The 20339-nt window shown below is 38.5% G+C and overlaps 1 long non-coding RNA gene across 2 annotated transcripts in view; it reads right to left on the bottom strand.

The window, feature by feature from the left end:
• LOC149915993 (uncharacterized) overlaps positions 1–20339 on the bottom strand; it is an 81054-nt gene that overhangs the window by 25555 nt on the left and 35160 nt on the right. Inside the window, exons 3-4 of one of the 2 annotated variants that reach the window (XR_016471022.1) lie at positions 15409–15521; positions 12362–13645 (exon numbers count right to left, since the gene is read on the bottom strand). The exons of the other annotated variant lie outside the window; for it this stretch is intronic. This is a non-coding gene — a long non-coding RNA (uncharacterized LOC149915993). Of the gene's footprint in view, positions 1–12361; positions 13646–15408; positions 15522–20339 lie in introns of those variants that run through there. 2 annotated transcript variants of the gene reach the window in all.

Below are 20339 nucleotides of genomic sequence, written 5' to 3'. Positions count from 1 at the left end.
TGTAACCTAAAGTAATGTCACATGGATTCCCACGGGTTTGTGTTTGTGAACACAAATAAAAGCTTAATGAAGGTACCACTCTTGAAAATAGACTCTGCTGGTCAAACTTCTCTACTCAGCCAACAGTTGCCCAGCCATTTTTAAGTGGAGCCCAGCCATTTTTCAATAGAGCATCACATGATTTTAAATACAGGCACTATTTGCTTCTCCTAATCTTGACCTTAAAATTTAAATGTCAAGTGAAGGAGGAAATGTGACCTTGATTTTTAAAGTTTTAGCATTTGTATTTTGTTTAAAGAAGTATGAACCAATGCTGTACGTCATCTCCGGAAAGCTTCTGCCACTTCTTTAGCACCATAAAGTACATGCACTTGGCAAGGGGTCAACTCTTGCTGGAGGACTGTACCGTCACTTCCTCTCACTGGTATTAAAATTAACTAAGTCTCACTGTCTGAACCAAGCTTTTCCCTTAAGCAGTCTACTGGGATAGACAGCAGTGTGTCCTTGAGGCCAGAAGGCCAGTAGTATCCTGGAGCTCATTAAACAGACAGTGGTCAGCAGGTCAACAGTGGTGAGTCTTCCCCTCCGTTCTGCCCTGGTGAGACCACATCTGGATCACTGTGTCCAGTTCTGGGATTCTTAGTTTAAGACAGACAGAGAACTTCTAGAGAGGGTCCAGTGGGGGGACCACAAGGATGATGAGGGACCTGGAGCATCTCCCTTATAAAGAAAGGCTGAGAGACCTGGGGCTGTTCACCCTGGAGAAAAAAAGACTGAGGGGGGGGGAATCCTATCAATGCTTATTAATATCTGATGGGAGGTAAGTGGATGTGGTGAAGCTCTTTTCAGAGGTGTGCAGCAACAGCTCAAATGCAGTGAGCACAAACTGGAACATATGAAGTTCAATACAAACATGAGGAAAAATTTCTACTTTGAGGGTGACTGAACACTAAGACAGGCTCAGCAAGGTTGTGGAGTCTCCCCTGGAGATATGCAGTACCTGCCTGGATTCCTTTCTCTGTAACATAGGCTAAGGAGCTTGCTTTAGCAAGGGGTTGGACTCAGTGATCTCCAGAGGTTCCTTCCAACCCCTACAATTCTGTGATAAGCGCTGTTTGTGGCTTCTGCCTCTATCCTGCAGGTACACTCCCATCCGGCAGATGACATCTACTGAAAGTCCCAGATGCTCTCAGAGATGCTCCCAAGACTCCTGGCTTGCTTAGGTACCATTATGGTACTAGGGAACAAATGAGGTATGAAAATCTCTGATGTTTTCTTCTGCATATGATAACTCACTGACACATCTCCTGGAGACTGAGGACATTAATCCGACACACACCCACTAGGATGTTCCTCAAGCCACAGTATTTCTCTTGGGAGCCTTCCAGCAGTTTTGCAGCCATGGTAGGTCAGCTCCACTGCAGACAGTATCTGCAACAAAGGCAAAATTTCCCCATTCACTCCTCTCAAAACATCTTCATTCGTAATGAAATGCCACGTGAATTGGCAGATGACTGTAGGAGGTCAGGTCCTAGCTTTCAATACTACACAAAGGAGAAGGAAGATAACCTACTGGGGAGTCTTGGGAAGAGTCTGGGCCTTGTCAGAATGTGCAGAGACACAAAACAGGAATTTTTCAAGCACAATGCTCTTGGTGCTTCCTGCTTCCTCTCTCCTGGAGCCTCTCTAAATGCTGTTAGCTGCTGTTGACATCTGACTGGGAAGTAGCAGAGCCGTGAGTGACACAGGTCCTTACAGCCCCCCACATAGAAATTCTCATTATATAACCTGTGTGCCACCACAAGTTGATTTTCACAAGCATCTTTGTGCTCTCTGTAAGCACTTGGCAACTACTAGTGACATACATGCTTCTTTATTTGGGGACACAGGATTGAGAAGGACATCACTGTTCCAAACTTGGTGAGTCTAAGACTGTATTCTATAATTGGCTCACTGAGTTTAGTCCCCTGTATATAATTATGTTAACAAGTTATGTTTTAATTTAAAACTAGGTATATTATTTTCTGCTGATGCTACAGAAGGTGCGTTCTGGAACCTTGCACCTGAGTTCAACATACAGTTCTGTATTGCTCTCCTCTGTGAACAGGGGAATCTTCCAGCTGTTCTGTGTAGGAAGCAACATGAGCAATGCAGGAAAGCTGTGTTGTCTCCTAAGAAAACACTTGCCTGAATGGAAAAAAGTGCAGATCTTGTTTCCTGATCTTCTTTATCTCAGTCCCCATACATCTTTCCCATCACTCCTGCTGAACAGATCTCTGCCCTGAGCAGTGAGAGTGGATCTGCATGCTGAGCAGACACCACACGGCTGCACCACACCATCTGTTGCTGCTCTCTGGGCAGAGACCTGCAGGCCTTCTAAGCAGAGATAAGTATGACAAGAAAAGATTATACAGGGCAAGAACATCAGGCCTTTGGTGGTAGTGGTACAGCAAGGTAACAAACATTAAGCATTTAAATCACAATGTTTCTTTTTGCCCTGAAGACTCAGTATTGATCAGAACAGTTTTGCATGAAGAATTGTTTTTCATGAATGTTCTTCATCAGTTTATAACAGTGCAATCAAATACTTATTTAAGGATTAAAAACATGAATTGCAAATGACCTTAAGTCTGAATATTATAAGCTTCTTTTTGAATCTTATTATTTTTTACATTATTGCTTATATCAACAGTACTGCTTCAAATCGGTATGCAACAGATGTGAAGTGGGAAGGTGTCTCAGTCTTCAAGAGAGCATCTTGGTCCAGAGAAAAAGAAGATATTTATCAAAATTAAGTAGAGAACTTTGCTAAAGCACTTTTTATGTTACAGATCATCTTAATTAATTCATGGTCACCACATTCAGGCCACATGAAGATCGTGGTAGATCATGCAGAACAGAAGACTCCTTGCAGCAATGCCAGAATTATTCTCAGAAAAATCTGAAAATATTTCCTGACCACTTCTATTATGTTATAAAGAAGATGACTGTAACTACGCTTCTGCACCACCTGGAAATAAAACATAATATTCCCCATTTAGATGAACATCCAATTCATTACATGCAAACTTAGAGGACTCAGCATGACTAGCATCTCTATTACTGGTGGAAATAAAACGTTAATACTCATACCTAGCCTTCCTTTGGGACAAAGCGTTTTAGTACTGAGCATTTTACAAGGCTTCTGGCACAGGTAGGGAGCAGAGGAAGACAGCTATACAAAACAGCTCACAACACTTAACTATTTAGTAATATTTTTCCATTTTGAGATTGAATACAGGCAAATCAAAGCCTAAGTTTGTTACCACTGAATTTAGGCCAGGACCTTCAGATATAAGTAAGAGGTCAAGGTCTGCTCATATAAAGATACCACAGTGTCATAATTGTCTGTAAGAGGTCAGAAACTCAGCAGTCCATCACATCAGAAAGGGAGGCAGATTGGATTTTTTTTTCCTATTACTAAGGCTGAATATCCAACTTTAAACAAATGATTGTTATTCTTTGAAGATAAGAGATTTAAAAGTTGAAAGGTTTGAGAAAACTTTTCCTCACCCTACTCCCCAGCCAAAGTACTGGAGCAGCTGTGACATGGAAAGAAATCAGCACACCTGAGATTCCTGCATTGCCTATCACAGCATAATTTCTACCAAAACACTGCAAGTATAAACCAACACTGCTCTGATCTGGTGGTAGCAGCACTACTATATTCTCTACATTCCTGATGTAGAAGGAGATGGGCACAGCAAAACAGCTTCTAGTGAACTTACAGCCTGCAGTAATGTGCTGGAAGTCAGAGGGACAGAGTCCTACCCAGAGCTGGCACATTCTCTGCATCCTCCCAACCTGTGATGTCCTTTCTCCCCAGCTCCAAAGCAACACTCCTGATTTAACTCTACTGCTGTTCCAAGAAGTGATACTCAGTAAATAATACTCCTTATTTTCTTCTGCCACATTTTCATTGTTATTACCTTTTAGACTATAGGCATTTTGTCACAAGAAATGAAAGTTACCATCTCCTGTTCAGTGAGCAGCAATACTAGCACTCTGAGATACAAAATAGAAATGCTTATCCTAGTTACATCCAAGATGAAAGACTGGTTACTGGTAAGGCAGAAAACATCGAAATTAGAGATTCCCAAAACTCATTCCAGATTTGAATTTTATTAGACAAATAATATTAAATAAAAAATAAATAAACCACCACCAGCTGTATTGCTGGGGACTCCACTTGAAAGTGCTAACTGAGCTGCAGCTGCAAACTAGTTCACCATCAGTGATAAGAGCTGTCAGAGAACATTGCCCTGTGGACAGAGTTGCAAGAGAAACAGAAAAGTAGAACTGAGAAATACCACTTGAATCATTGTAGTCAATCACCTCAATAATTACATAATCGATGTTTTACAGACCTCTGCTCCATACAATAAAAGCTACAAACACTTGTCAGCAATTTCAAGCACATTTCAGCCATGTAATTCAGAAAGTCCAAAGCCACAAATTACAAGTGTAAAAGTCCCAGTTACAAAAAAGCCCTGGATAAAATATTAAAGGCTCTAATGTAACACAAGTTACGTCTTCCACAGTCTGCCAGTGTAGAGGCGTTAATAAACACAGAGTAAGACATTTTACTAGGAAGAAATTGCCACAGAGGTTCAGATGGGTGACAATCAGTCTCAATTTTCATCAGTTTTCACATCACCAATTACAAAGTCATCAGAACAGAAGATGATAATAACATAGTTTAACTGCTTTTTTTTTTTTTTTAGCTCAGTTCATATGGTATGTTATTTCTTCACAATCTGCAACTGAAAAGTCAAGCACATTTTCAGTAAAACAACAGCAGTTGATCAAACAAATCTCTACATTTTGGTTAAGGTGCAATCCTCTTCATCTGAGATGTATACTGTCCACATAGACAAATGAGAAAGAAACTGCAACATCAATGTTTTCCTTACAAAGAAACTCCAGCTGCAATTATAACTGCTCAGCCTAGCTACACAGCCAAGCAATGAAGCTGTGTGGACTCAGATAAAGCCTACTTGTGGGCTTAAAGCAGACTTCCTAAGTGCTTAAAGAGACAATTAAGCTCTTCTGTGCCTAAATTTGTACTACTCAAAAAACAATAATAAAATCTACTAGATAAGAAGCATGTGAAGATCAGAAACAATGACTCATTACAAAGAGGACAAAGAGTGGCAAACAACTACTTAGTGCATCAAAAATGGGGCAGGCTTAATACAGCTGTTCAGTGAGAACATTCCTTTGAGTCCAATGATCACACCACAGCCATAAGTCCTAATGTTAAAAAAAAACCCACGTTCCTAGTGCACTTGGTTATGGAGCTGTGGTTGATAAACATGAACAACATGAATAAGAGAGAGACAGTCCTGAATCTACCAGGAAAAACTGCGGCATTAATTTACTCGTCGGGATAACTTTCGGTGTCCGTATTTCCTTGCAAGGAAGGATCTAGTAAGATGAGGATTAGAATGGCCTAGCATTATCAAGCACAAAATTTCCCTATGTTACATACTGCTGCTGCTGCTATGTGTGACCAGCAGGTCTCTGCTGGCTGCTCCCAACACCCAGTGACAAGGGTGTAAGACAGCTTATCCCACCTTGGGGGAGGCACAGTCCCACAGAACTGCATGCAACTATCAGCCCTCTTTGGTGGTCACAGACAGGGCACTGCAAGGGGTCTCAAGCCACAGCGGTGCCCAGTGATCTGGAGCCCCTGAATTGATGCTACTGTGCAATTCTATTCTGTTCCAGTATGGTGTTACAAAAGATCCAGGGCCATACATAAACTTGCTTCCTGCTGCATTGCTCGGTGGGTGAAGCCTGGGACCTGCTGAGCCAAGGGAGGGAACCCTGCTCCTCTGAGATACTACGTAGTACAGAGCAGTAGGAAACTAACATCCCTAACCCTCCCTCCCCATCGTTTGCCAAAAGATTGCTGCAAAGATAACAAACACACAGAAAATTGCAGCAGGTGATATAGTGCCTGGCTAATTCCAGCAACAACTACCTGCCCTCTAATTGCAGTGAAAAGAAGTGTGGGTGTGGGTATGAGACGGCTCCACTGAGAAGAGCAAGCAACTCAGCTGAAATAGAAATCATATTGAGCTTACAGCAGCATGATTATATTTTGTAAAGGACCATTCTATGCTGTGAAAACACAACCAGAGAGACAAGTATTGGCAGGTGTTTGCTACTTCAGCCTTCAGCCCCACTTCTAAGGTATTGCTGACTGCTCCCCTCAAAGCTGAGCTTTCCCAAGCACTTCAGTCTTGCCCTCAGAGTTGGTTTGGAAGATGCTATGATTCAAACTAAATACAAGCCTTCCTCTGACCTCAAAAGACACCACATCTCCTTGGATGGACAGTTTTTACTATCAGTGTTGTTACTGCAAAGCAAATATAATGAATAAGCATGCCTCCTTCAATAACGTATTGCTATACATGAGGACCTGGCCTCAAAAGCAATTCAATGGGGAGACACAACATCATGATTTTATAAAATGAGATGTTCTACATGAGATAAGAGGCCACAGAAGTACTCTTTGCATGCATAGAATTTTTTTTACATGCAAGATTTGTTCATAAGATTTATTATTACAAATGATAGCCAGATTTAGACACTCTGATAAGTTACAATATCCTATTGTAAATTCCTGATAAATAAGACTGCTGATAAAAAAAGACTAGCATTACTGCTAACATGACTAGAAAACACCTAAATGTATGTAACTGATATTGTACCAAGATCTATGCAGTGACACCGACATGCCTTTCTGTGCAGATCAGGAGAAAAGGATGCTCCTGGCTCAGTCAGCAGATGTGGCATAAGTACAATCTATCTATGCTAATGAAAAAGTAAGCATGTGCCAGCACATGCCATCCATTGCCTCTGATTTGATGTAACTGATAGCTTTGACAACAAAGGAATTCCTAAAATCTCGTAGAAGACTTTGAAAATATGTTCTTATGCGTACAAAACCTAGTATTCTCTCACAGAAAAACTCCAGCTTTATATACAATCAACACAGGCTTAACCTAAAGCTGATATTTTCAATTTCTCTGAATGTTAAAATGCTGGCTTCATTATGAAAAGTGATGTTATTAAAACAAGACAATCAACAGCAATGTTTGAGCACCTCCACTAACACAATATTCCTCTGATAAATCTGCAAAGAAATAGACATTTTGTATGGGAGCCACCCAGATAAATGATCCTAACAGGGTTTATGACAAGCATGACTGAAGACAAAACTTGTCTGTGTATCAGAGATGTTTAATCACTCCATTTGTAAACAATGTAAATTGTTCCAATGCAGATTCTCTGGCTCTATGAATTTAATGAGAATTAAAAATATAAAAAAAGTACACCACAAAAGAAAAGGTTTCTTGCTGAGATTTGAAGATAGCACTTTGAACAAGTTTAAGGAAAAGCTTTTCTTCTGAGGAATCTGCTGCTATTTTTTTCCTGATGATTTACAGAGCAGAACTATATTTCAGCAGATAGCTCACTATATTTTTCCAGAACAACTTCAGTAGGAGAGAAGACAACACACAAATGAAAGAATAAGATGCATCGGCTGCTTATTGTGTAATAAAAATCTTTGTTCAGTTTTTATTCATGCGTTTATCAGCAGACTTAATATCTAAAGCTAGCCTACAAAGGAATTATCCACATGTTTACAATCTAGCCTATATTTAAAGCAGTAAAGTTTGTGGGTAAGATAAATCTCTAGACAAAAGATAGAAAATGTACAGTGAAATCTTTTTTCAGCTAGGATTTCTGTTCCTTAAAGTACTCAGAACAGAAGGTTCACGTTTCTGTTCTACACACTTTCTGTTAAAATTTGAGATCCAAGGTTGGAAATCTGAGCAACAATCTTTATTGCCATCCATTCCATGGCCTGCCCTTCCTGTTTTCCAAAAACAAAGTGCTGTATTTAGTTTGAAAATGGGATATCCTGCTGGAAGGCTTTGAGAAAAAAAATAAAAATAAAGAACACACTGAGCCTGAGACCTCAAGTACTCCTTCCTGTTCCCTAAAAGAAATTAAGAAATAGTTGTAGTCAAAAAAGGAAATACTGCAGGAAAAAATACTTGGGAATTGCAGTCAGAGCAATACTTAAAGAATAAGTAGTAGGGAACTAATTATATAAATGGTTCTTTTTTCAGGGCACTTCCTATACAGCGTGTATAAAATCCCTTATTAATATTGTAAATTTTGAGTGTAACACTTTGAAATAAATGTTTTCAAGCTCCATTCACAGACTGAAATCTGTTTGATTGTTCTTCAGAAGCAGAACAGAGGGTTATTTAAATTAGTTAGAAAAAAAAATAATTCAATATAAGTGGGTTTGTTCCAGGTACTCATCTGTATAGACTTCTACACAGGATCCTTAACTTTTATTTTGTACTTTTGCATGCTTTTAACAGCCAGTGCAACTTATGCCTCAGCTGTATGCAGTAAGAAAGTGGATGAAACAATAACCAGTATAACAAAATGCAACTCTTATGAACAGCGTACTCTGGTGCCTTCTTTCTGTGACCACAGGGCCAAGACTAGGCCAGGTCCAACTGCCTCCCCACTGCATGCCCTGCCATGACCACACCAACACATGTTGCACCTTTAGATATTGGAACATCCTACTCCCACAAATCACAACACACTCCATACACTTTTTCATACACTTTGAACAGAAAATAAAATAAATTCACTGTTCCCTACAGCCATTTGAGTGGGATGAGTTTTTGTTTCCATCCTTTTCAGTATCCCCACAGCTCCATTCAGCTAACTCTGCCAGGAAAGTGGAAATGTCTCTCAGTGAGATAGAGCAGGCAGTCAGAAGGCAGCTGTAGTTGTATCTCACCTCTCACCTGCCACAGCTGCACTCATCAGAACCACCAGCACTTATCTCCATTTGTCAGAACAAGAATTACAAGACAGCAGTTCGACAAGTTCCTGGTGAAACTATGGAGTCCACTCATGCTGAGGGCTGAGCGAGTCTCTTCTGACATGGGCTGTGGGCTCTGTAATACACACATATAAAACAGGAGGCAGTTTGCTCTCAAAGCTGAATGTCAGAAAGAGGACATGAAAGGAGAGCTAGCAAGGGACATTCAGAAAGCAAAGAAAGGGACAGAAGAGAATAGTTATTGTAATTGAACCAATCAACTCCATTGTTATAAAGTTCTATGAACCAGAGCTTTTAATACTGTATTTGAAAAATTAATGCATTACAATTGCTAAGACTACACCATAATATCTCACTGTTTTAAAAGTTGTGGGGTCATACTAGGTTTGTAGCTTCAAGAATGTCTAGTATACTAGAATACAGGAAATGAGACTAAGACAGCACCCTTGATGGCAATGAAAGAGGGTTGCCTTTTTCTCCTTTCCAACTTAAACAACAAAGAAGGACATTTAAGTAAAAAAAAAAAAAAGCTGAAGGTTTTGAAGGTTTGAAGGTAACTGAATTTTAGCACAAAGCAAAGATGGATAATCGTAGAATTGTCTGAGTTGGAAGGAACCTTTAAAGATCATATTCTTTTGAACAACCACTTCGTGCAAGGCTCGTGTGAATGTGACTAGAACAAACTCTTACCCCCATAGAAAACACCAGCCCCCCCTCCAGTAACTGGGATCTGCCCTCAGTTCAGAAATCTTTACTGAAACTGAGAACACAGATTGCTAGCAAGGGATTAGAGACAAGAACAGTATACTGTAATTCTTTATTACCCACTACAATGAGATATAAATTAAAAAAAACCTGTGGTTATTTGCAATGTGAAAGGAACAAGAGATCTCCAAGCACAACCCACGCCACAGGGTCAACCTATTCAGGCTATTTAAGCCATAAACATGCATTAAGTAGCTCCCTAGGCCAATCTATCTGTGAAGATTCAGTGCTGCTACAAGAACGAGAATGACATTTTGACATATACAACTAAAACCATTCTAGATACAATACACTAGTCTTCTAAGAAACACAACATAATAAAGCAACTGAGTGATATTCACAGCTGGATCCTGAGAAATTCTGAAGAGAAGAACAAGTAGGACATGACTCAGAGGAAGATGGGTAAAAATGTGACATGTGAAAAACTGTAGAAAGTAAAAGGTAGAAGTGAAAAGATAGTCATATACTATACATGGCAGAGTAAAAACTCCTGTGGAAATGTCATGGTTCTGTTCTAGAAGTGTGACCCTAGGCAAATCTGCACATCACATTTTCCCATATGAAAAATAAGCAAACGCTTACATCATATTAGGCACATGATGCATATTGCTTGAAAAGCTCTTTCTTCAGACATCCAAGATTACTGTATGTTTAACACTTTGGAGACTGCAAATATCATCTTCTCCGTATTTATAAAGAATTTTTATATACTTGGACTTAGAGCACACTTAAGTAGCGTCCATTAAGCAATTATTTGCATGCATTTTCCTCTTTCTGTCATTGTCACCAAAAGATAAGAACATAAAGCACCTAAGTGCTAAGAAGAAAAGAAGACAACAGGATACTGTGGCTTCCAAACTTTTTTTTTGAAACCCTTTGCTAGTGTACTGATAACCAAGTCTAAAACATCTCCCCTTTTAAACCTTGCTGCATCCATTCTCTCCTGCTCCTGTGAGATTTTTCATTCCTCTACTCTGTGGTCACCACATACAGGTCACAGTGAGAAGACTCAGTTAAGGACAACTAGAGCACTGTGACTGACGGGCATTTTCACCAACCTTTTTGGTAGTAGATCCACATAGATCTAATGATGAGACAACAAGTCTGTTTAGTTTGTATCTTTGGGATTTTCTGTGTGGTGGCTACTGAGAAGCCCCTGCAGCCCAGTAACATTAAGGGCTGTGTTGCCTGATCTCCTACCGCACAGGCAAGAGCTCTATTACAGCACTGCAAAGTATCTCTGCCTTTCCTGGCACAGGGCCCTGCCTGGTTGGACTTGCGGTGTTTCATTTTAAAGCCCTTTGAGACAGGGAAGAATTACTTTAGACTCAAAGAAAAGAATAAATATACTGTAATTAGTATAATGCTATTTTAGGCTGCCTTGTTAACATTCAAGCGGCATCTCCCAAAAGCTAAACTCAGGTATCAGTCAAGAGCTACAGAAATTGAAACAAGAAAAAAATTGATGCAATGTTCACCCTCATTTAGCATTTCCACATGTAAATTATGCCAGCTCAGACTTTCTTATCAACTTTCAAGTTCAGTTCAGTGAGCCAAATGGAACATTGCCACCTTTTCCACATCTCTGCAGTCAGGTGCTGAAAGACCTGAAGGAGATTTATTCCAATTTAGATTTGCTTGTAAATTTACTGACTGTATCCTTTGGAGGCTCATTATTCATGTAAACCAGGGAGAAAATAAAATAACAACAACAAAAAAAGACTTTGTATTAAAAGAGTATTCTTTAGTTGGTTTTCCAGAATCCACATACTAGGACTGGCTTTTTCTCTCTTCAAAAGGATTATAAGAAAATGAAACCAGAATTCAGTGGAAGAATTCTGACATGCCTCCTCAGTTCTCTCACTGCCCTCTTTATAATCAGAGTTTCACTGCTTCGACACATCATAATCATCAGGTCATGTGCTCAGTGAGAATTCAAACAGGTACAGAGGAGAAAGAATGAAACAGGAGATAAGGGTTGTGCTTCAAGTGCTGACTTCTTGCCAGGTGAACCCTCCCTGTTTCAGTTCTCAATCTATAAAGAGCAAATATTATTCAAGATGTCCCCTACTCAAAATAATTATTCCAAGTGACTCTGTAGATAGTTCACAGTTTAGGGGCAGATGATTATCTGCAAAGATACTTCTATCTTACATTCAGTTTAGCAGTCATATAAATGGCAGCATGACAGATTAGATTTGAGCGAAAATATTTATCTAGCTGTTATAAGCATAAAGATAGAAATTATCTGCAACATACTTTGATCTTGAATCATAAGGCACTATAAAATGTGTGAAATACTATTACGCAGTTGTAATAGTGGAGGCAAGGATCATTATGCAAAACAAACGCAATGATGCATTTATTTAAGTATACTGCCTTTCAAATTATCAGAACTTGAACACATACTTCAGAGGAAACTTCAGTAAATCACCCACCAGACAACTGAAAAAACTGCCCCTTATTCTTCAAGGTACATGTTATAAGGACAGAGATTCTTCAAATACTGTACGTTCTATGATTAATATAATTATTGCACCTTTATCCAAACCCTTCTAAACTCTTACTCAGGATAAAGATCTTGCAGTAAATTGCACATGCTATTCATCCATGAATTAAAACTTAGAGCCACTCCTACATAGCACCTCTGGAAGGAAAGCAGAGATGATCTTCCACACATTTGTAGTGTTTGCCAGTACATCTGTTTTCTTGAGCAACTCCTCCTCTCCAGTTCTGAGGAACAGATCAATGTTACTGAGTAATAGCCTCCCAGCCACAGGATCTTTAGCACATCAAGGCTACGACCAAAAAGGGCAATGAGAGACACCTTCCCAAAGCAGCAAAGTTAGTGCCCACACACTTCTTTTTCTAAGCCCAGTTTTTGATTCACCATTGCAGATGCTGTGCACTCACACATGCTGTACCCTTACACCTCCCACATCACAGCTTCTTTTACTGTGACATTGGAAGTTTTGCTTCTAACACCAGACTCAAACGTTTCTCACTCATACTTAGAATGGCAGATATACACTCAGCAAATTAGAACAAGTGAACCAAAAGTATTTATTTTTAATAACCTCATCTGGTTTATAATGAATGTTTAATGATGCTAACTGCAAGCCTACTACTTAGAGTAGCTTCTCTCAAAAGGGCACAGTCAACATAAATAGCTCAAAGCTTTTTTTGTTTTTACTGAATAAATATGAACCCTAAGAAATGCTCAGTCGGAAGATGATGTGCAGGTCTAATACTTGAAAGCACTTAAATAGCTCAGCTATTGAAATTGTACTTGTTTTCATAACAAAAGCTATTGGAAGAGTTGCATTCTGTTCAGCCTTCCAGAGTTTTCATCTCTTTACAACTCATGGTAAAGAACAGGATTTCATCACTTTCATCCTGAACAATTCAAGATACATTGTACTGACTTAAATAGACAAAATAATACACTAACTGCAAAATTAAACTTGGTGATCTGAGCTAAAACTTGAACCTAGACTTCCTCAGCTGTGGTTCAGGATCTTTATCCTTTTTTTCCTTAACATATAGATGTGTGCTCACAATTTAGGATAATAAGCATATTCAACAGCATGAGTAGTGACATAATATTACTTACTGGTGTTAAACTGATGTGCAATGGCAACAGAATCCATCCTTATCAGTCAGTGCAACTCTGTTACAGCCATGTACAATTAAATCCTTTTTCAATGACTTTCCACTCCACAGTAGGTTTAAGTTTGATCAGTGAACATCACATAACTTCACTGGGGATCATTTCATTCTTAGATTTTGTCTGTATTCTATCCTGAATAGACTGTAACTGATACCAAAAGAAACAGCAAGAATTCCGCATGCCTTCAGTTTTAGTCTTGAAACTCCAGAAGCACTGGAAAGTACAGGACCTGAAGCAATGAGTTTTGGTGCAACTTCATTCTACACAATGCTATTTTGGGTCACCTGTGTCATGAATAGAAAGGGCATTAGTAAAATACTCCAAAACAGAAATTAAACATTAGATAAATTAAAACAACTGATCTTCAGATACAAAAGTACTAGTCAGGTCTCTATGTAGACTTCCCTTTGCAGCTCCAATACTTTTTCTCTGTGTCACTTATTTCTTTGCTCTTTACTCCTAGTGCCACGTATGTCCTTGCATTTTTGCCAGTTTTATTTGTGCATACCACATCTTCCTGTCTCACACTTAACAGCCTCAAACAGCATTGGGAATGGAGCTTGGTGAGCCAGCTAGGAAGAAGCACGGAGCAAAGCAAAGATGTTTGATGCTCATCATGTTTATTAATGGTAGGGAAGGTATCAACACTTTGTTTTGGTTCTTTCTGGCAACATAAAACAAAACCTTCTCTTTAAGTACCACTACTGTATTTAATTTTCAGGTAGATAAAATATTTGGCTGGGGAGAGGGCAGTAGAGAACAACGGATCCAAGGATTTGGAGAGGAATCATTTCTGAGCTAATTCTCTTATACACTGAGATGGGGGTGGGGATTTAATCAATGTTAGTATTAAAAGAAGCTATGACAACTGCTGCAGGCAGCACTACATTGATCCTTTTTTTAGCATGCTCAATTACTAACTACAAATTTGAATAGTATCTAATAGGGATACTTAATCAGTCATGTAGACCTTTGTCTGTGCTATGTATTACAAGTGCCACCTAGTGAAAGATACGGTTATTTCCATTTTTATTCCATGAATGATGTAGCTGTATGAAACATAGCCATAGATCACTAAGTCACTTACACTGAGACACTGTCACGTTCAGGGATATTTTCAAGAAATAAAAGAGGGGGGGCAGGGGAGGGGAAGATCACTGTTTCCTGCAACCACAAAAAATAATCCTCAGCAACTAACTTACAGTACAAAGAACAGAATTAGCACCTACAAATCTCTGTTCATGGAGTTCTCAAAATGATTATTTGAGATAAAAGAACTTCACCAAACTGGATTTTGTTGTCATATATGGAAAAAACAAAACCCATCCAACATGAGAGTTCTTACAAGTACATGAATACACAAAAACCAGAACACTATAATGCACGTTACTTAGCTTAGCTGACTACTCAGTTCACAAAGGTGTTCACCTCAAGTTTATAAGGTTTTTGGCAGAGATTGATCACATTCTGCTATGGATTTCGCCTGCTGGTATGTCAGGTGTGTACTGACAAGAGGGAGCTACTTCTCTATGGGACAATTTTTCCCTCCTATTTTTATGTGTTATGTGATGGAAAACACAGCAATGATAGCAACAAGGTCCTAGGCTGCAGCAAGTGAGAATTTCCTCAAATGCAACAGCCATAGACACAGAAATAAAGGAAAGAAGATGCTTACTTTTAGGAGGCCTCAGGTAGGCAGGGATCTCCAGCAGGATACCCTTGGCACCACTGTCAACTCTTAAATGAGGTCTGGGAAGGGGTGGATCCTGGCTGCAGCCCTTCTGGTCACTCAGGTACACTGCATGCTCCTGAGCTCCCCTGGGTTGGCCCTGCCTTCCCACCTGGTGCTCAATCACTGCTTCAAGCCATGACTTAGCATTTCTGCTACGCTATGGAAAGCCAAATGATGCGTTGAGGTCTGGTAAACAATAACAGCGTGCAAGCAGACCAAAGCAGTAAACAAAGGCCAGAGATCTGTTTGGATTTTGTTTTGAAGGTTCACTGAGCAGACCCCTTGGGTTTCTTCCTACATTCAGTATTGACTTACCAAGTGAGGTTCCCAGAATATCATCTCTTCAAATACAGCAAGTCAGTAGTATGACTCACAGCCTGAGGAGATCCAGTACATATTGCAAGGTGCTAAAAATTCAAAGCACAGTGCTGCATTTGAAAATAACAGAAAAAGAGATTGTCTTTTCAGAACTAACATCAGTGCTCTTATGAGCTCTTATTACAGCAATACTAAGGCTATTGCAGTCAACATATATATTAGCTAATTCATTTCATGTATGATGAAGGAAAGAATCTGTATTATGTGCTCCCTGTACAAGATCTCTTTTGTGGCATTTATTAAATTATATATGTATATGCCTACATACACGATAGGAGGTCATGAGTGTTATCTCTATTTTACAGATCGATATGGAACACAGACTACTGCCCAGGTAGCCTAAGGTAACAGGACAAATTAATGGCACTGAGAATCCCTTCATTCTACCTTCCTGCCATGACATCATACTATCTATTAGATACATCAGATCTCCCTTTGCACAACAGACAGCTAAGCAGTGCCATTCTGGAATTTGGCATCATTTTTATCATCAATATCTACTAACATAGAAAATACATTAGAAACACAACTAGTCCTTAAAGAACACAAGATAAAAACACTACAGCCTTGCTCTTCGTTCTTCACTGCCATCACTCCATAAAATACTTCTGCTAGTGTGAAGTGGGTGTGAAATACCAGCATTCTGACTAGATACCATATTACGTTACAGAGCAGTGTAACACATGTTACAGTGCAACAGAGATCAGCCCTATATACACACTCACTAAGCCAGATATCTAACACTGTATCAGCGTATTTCAGACTTCTGAGTACTCTATTAAAAAGAAAATCATTTGTACAAGCCAACTTTAAGAAGCCTGCCATATTCCCCAGTAGAATTATTTCAGGAGGAAAATAAGGGAGGGAGGGAAAAAAAAGGATTAATTATAAAGCATGACAAAAAACTCCTGCAAAACATTCCTGCACATTCCCAAGCCAGAACTCTTCAATAGCTGCGCAGCTTCCTGCATCTGAGCATGTGACAGGTATAAATCACTCAAGGCACTTCTGTAAGGAGCTAACACAAAAAAACAGTACAATACAAGAGTGGTATTACCCATTTTATTCTGTACAGTACAGACTCTGAACTTTGAATAACCGTGAGCGCTGACAATTTTAATTTTAATCTTGCCATTCAGCCAACTCACCACTAGCTGTCACCATTGCTTCATAAGAAGAAAAGAGCCTGACTGCTGCTACTCTTCGTGGTGGGGACACGGAAAAATTAGAAGGATCTACAAGAGGAGCTACTTGAGTTCTGTAACTTTCCAGATAAGAATACTGATGCTTAGGAGAATGCCTACAATCCTACAACAGTTATGTGGGTGCAATTTGAAGCAGATTGGCACAGAAAGTTTGGAAGATCTATGATATTTTAGAAGATGTATGACATGATAACAGAAATCCCTGTGAACCCACTCACGTAGCAGAATAGGAACAATCAAAACGGACTGGGGCAAGCCAGTGTTCCTGTTTACTTTCAGACTACAAGAAGTGCAGCAGCAGTATTGGATGCAATAAGTTTAAGGAACGTTTTTCCAACCATTACCTATAGTGCCTACTTCCATCTCATACTGTACAAACTGTCCAAATTCAGAAATGGAAAATGCAACTCAATAAAGCCATAGGGTAAAAGATTGGTGTTTTTTTGTTGTTGTTGTTTTGGAGGGGGGGGGGGGTGTTTTTGTTTTTGTTTGTTTGTTTGTTTAGCTTTTGTAAATCAGCCCTATAATCTGCTTTATAACACTTCTAAATACCAAAGACAAAGCAATGCCATTTCTGATGTTCTGGTGAACCCCTCTAACCAGAGAAACCACTCCATAGCATGCAAGTTAGCTTTCCATCAAATCAGATATTCAGATAAGAATCTACCCTCCTTTGGTACATTACAGCCAAACTAAGCTGAGAAGGGTACAAAAAGTTGGGATTACAATACCCTTGAAAATATAGATAAAGGAAAACATATACAGGAAAGAGAGGGTTATCCCTGCATTAGTTTCAGAAGTGCTACAACAATGTTTGGTAAGTTATTGAAAAAAATGTTTAATATAAATGTCTGCTTTTTTTTTTTTTTTTTTTTTTTTTTTTTTTTACAGAGGCTAAGACTTCTAACAGAAAGATAGCAAATATCAAGACCAAAAAGGACATAAAGAAAAATAAAGCATTAAAAAAAATTAAGATGTTTTATTTCCAGGCATTATCTTCTATGTTTATGTTACACAGTAAAATGGCAAATCTGGATCAGCAACAGGAAGGAGTATTATCCTCATCTTACAACACAGAACAACAGTTTTTCTACAAAAGACAATTGATTTGTTTTTATGAAACAGGGCAGTAGGTTTTATTCACTAAAACAAGTAGTGTACTCTAAATACCATACATATATAGTACTGTGTACACTTTGCAGATGCAACAACTGATTTTGGAGAAAATACTGACTTTTTTCCTCCTCAGAAGAGAACGGTGTGTTTACAGAGGACTGGGCATACAGATAGACTGATTTCTGCAAAGACACCTGTTATTGACAGATATTCTTGACAGAAACTATGAAAAGCAAGTCAGATCCAAGTCTTTTTACCTTTTGTAGTTGTTCAAGAGTCTATAAAGATGTTTAGTTTTACATGAATTGTATCAGCATTATTATTTATCTATTTCAGAAGTTAAAAAAAATCCACATCTGAGGATACAGTTCAACTAGTAGGTTAGATTCAAGTGATACAAATGAAAAAATGTTGAACTAACAAAGCAAAAGTGCAGCTTTCTGAAACAAGACCAACTCAGGGTTCTTGAGATTCTGAAAGAAATAGTTTCCTGCTTAGTTCTCTCAGCATGTGGCCAGAAGAGTAAAACAATGCCAGCTTAACAATCATTAGTTGTAAAGTACTTCCTCGAAGCAGTTCAGAACACAGAAAAGGTTCTCTTCTATGTCAGTATATACATACATTTAAAGCATCAAAAGGTATTTGTCATCATTACTGTTTTTTTTTCTAATCAACATGAAGCAAGAGAAAGTATAATAGTATCTATTCATGAAGCACATTATATCATTTTGAAAACAGAAGGGTTACAACTAGTGCTTAGGCCAATGACAAAATGTTACTTCTTCATTTAGTTGATTTATTGATATACCTGCATTCAGGAGAGATACAGGAAGTACAGAAATGCTTTGAAGGATGCACCTTCAACAGACTGGAAGGAAAAGAAATGTAAATCAGGTTCCAATAAAAAGTTAAACAATCTTTCTGTGCAACCATTTCAACACAGTCTGAACTTGAGGGCTACCAAACACTGCATCAATAATTTACCTTAAGTGCTACAAAACGATTGAGGAATTAAATATTCTAGTTTTGTTTGTTTGTTTTTTCAAGGTTTATATAGATCATGCTGCAGAATTTAAAGAATTTTAAATCCCATTGCATTGGATAGCTACAGTCACAGGCTGTCTGGACTTCCAAAACATAGTTTGATTAATAGTTTTGTTGTTTTGTGTTTGTTTTTTTTTTTCCTGGTACAGGAGAACTAAGCCATTCAGTCACAACACAACAATCAGTACCTTCCCTAGGTGTGATGAGCTGACTAGACTTGGCCATGCTGAGTGACAGGATCATCATATGCATGAATTGCAACTGAACAAGCTCACGTACACAAACATCAAAGACAGCCTCTGCCAACCTCCCATGCCCAATGTTTTCAAGATACCTGTCAACAACTATGCCATGATCCTCCAAAAGCTCACAGGAAGCAATACGTATATGAGTACAAGACTTATTGAAGCACACAGTAGGAAAATGATAACAAAGAAGTAAGAATAGAAACAATGATACTAACAGATAAATATATTTCAGCAATTACAGTTCGTTATCTTGTGAATAAGCCTAAGGAAATCATTCTGTCACACAAAGAAATGACAGTGTTGTCAGGTGTGCAAAGTGATTCTTCCCTCCTGAGAACCAGGAGGAACCTCTAAGCTTAGAAGGTGTTAAAGTGCAAAAGGCACTCAAAGAAAAAATACACCTCTGAACAAAGAAAAAACTCATTATACTTTGCACCTGTTTAAGAAAAAATATTTAACAAATTGGTTTGTTAATAAAGGTGTAATTAAGTACCACATCATTAAAGAAATAGGAATGAAAACAGAAAATTCTCACTAAGAGAAAAGGTTAAAGTATCTATCTCATTTAAAAAAAAAATCACTCTCCCCTCACTCCTGGTTATAGACAATCTCTTAGGAATTTGTTACTTATTAACATAGGATTACTCCTAAAATTTAGGAAAGTATTTTTCATTTTCTTTCTTTTTTTCTTTTTTTCTTTTTTTTTTTTCTTTTCCTTTTTTTTTTGTGAGCTAAAAAGCTACTATTTGTTCCCAGATTTCCAAGAAAAGGTGCTACTTACTGTGAACAAACACAGCAATGAGAACAGAAAAACCTTTAGGGAAAACTACTGCTCATTTCAATATCACAAACAAAACACAAGCATGGAGAAAGTGACAAATTTTGCATTCTCTCAATAACAGATTCTCTTTCTGTTAACATTGTAAGCTAGAATAAACTTCAATCACTGTGGCCAGCAGCCAGCTCATGAATAGGCTTACTAACATCAACAAGACTATTGGTATGAACAAATGCTCAAAATGACTATGAGACTTCTTGTATGCCCTTTGTAATGTTAAAAACAGTAGGAATACCATAGCTTGCAAGTGCTCTCCCACATAGAGTAAGAGCTGAAGGCAAGAGGAATGCTCATGTGAGAAAGTGTGGAAGAGCTATAGATAAAGGCTGAATTAGTCCATTGCTTTCAGTTAAAAATATTAGAGCATGTTCTAACAAAAAACTACCAGGCTAGCAGATTCCAGGCTTTACCTAACTG

Source organism: Phasianus colchicus, chromosome 14 (assembly GCF_987193195.1).
Source record: "Phasianus colchicus chromosome 14, bPhaCol1.hap1.1, whole genome shotgun sequence".
NCBI classification, from domain to species: domain Eukaryota; kingdom Metazoa; phylum Chordata; class Aves; order Galliformes; family Phasianidae; genus Phasianus; species Phasianus colchicus.
The sequence above is the reverse complement of the archived record's forward strand: the minus strand, read 5'-3'. Positions and strand labels throughout refer to the sequence as shown.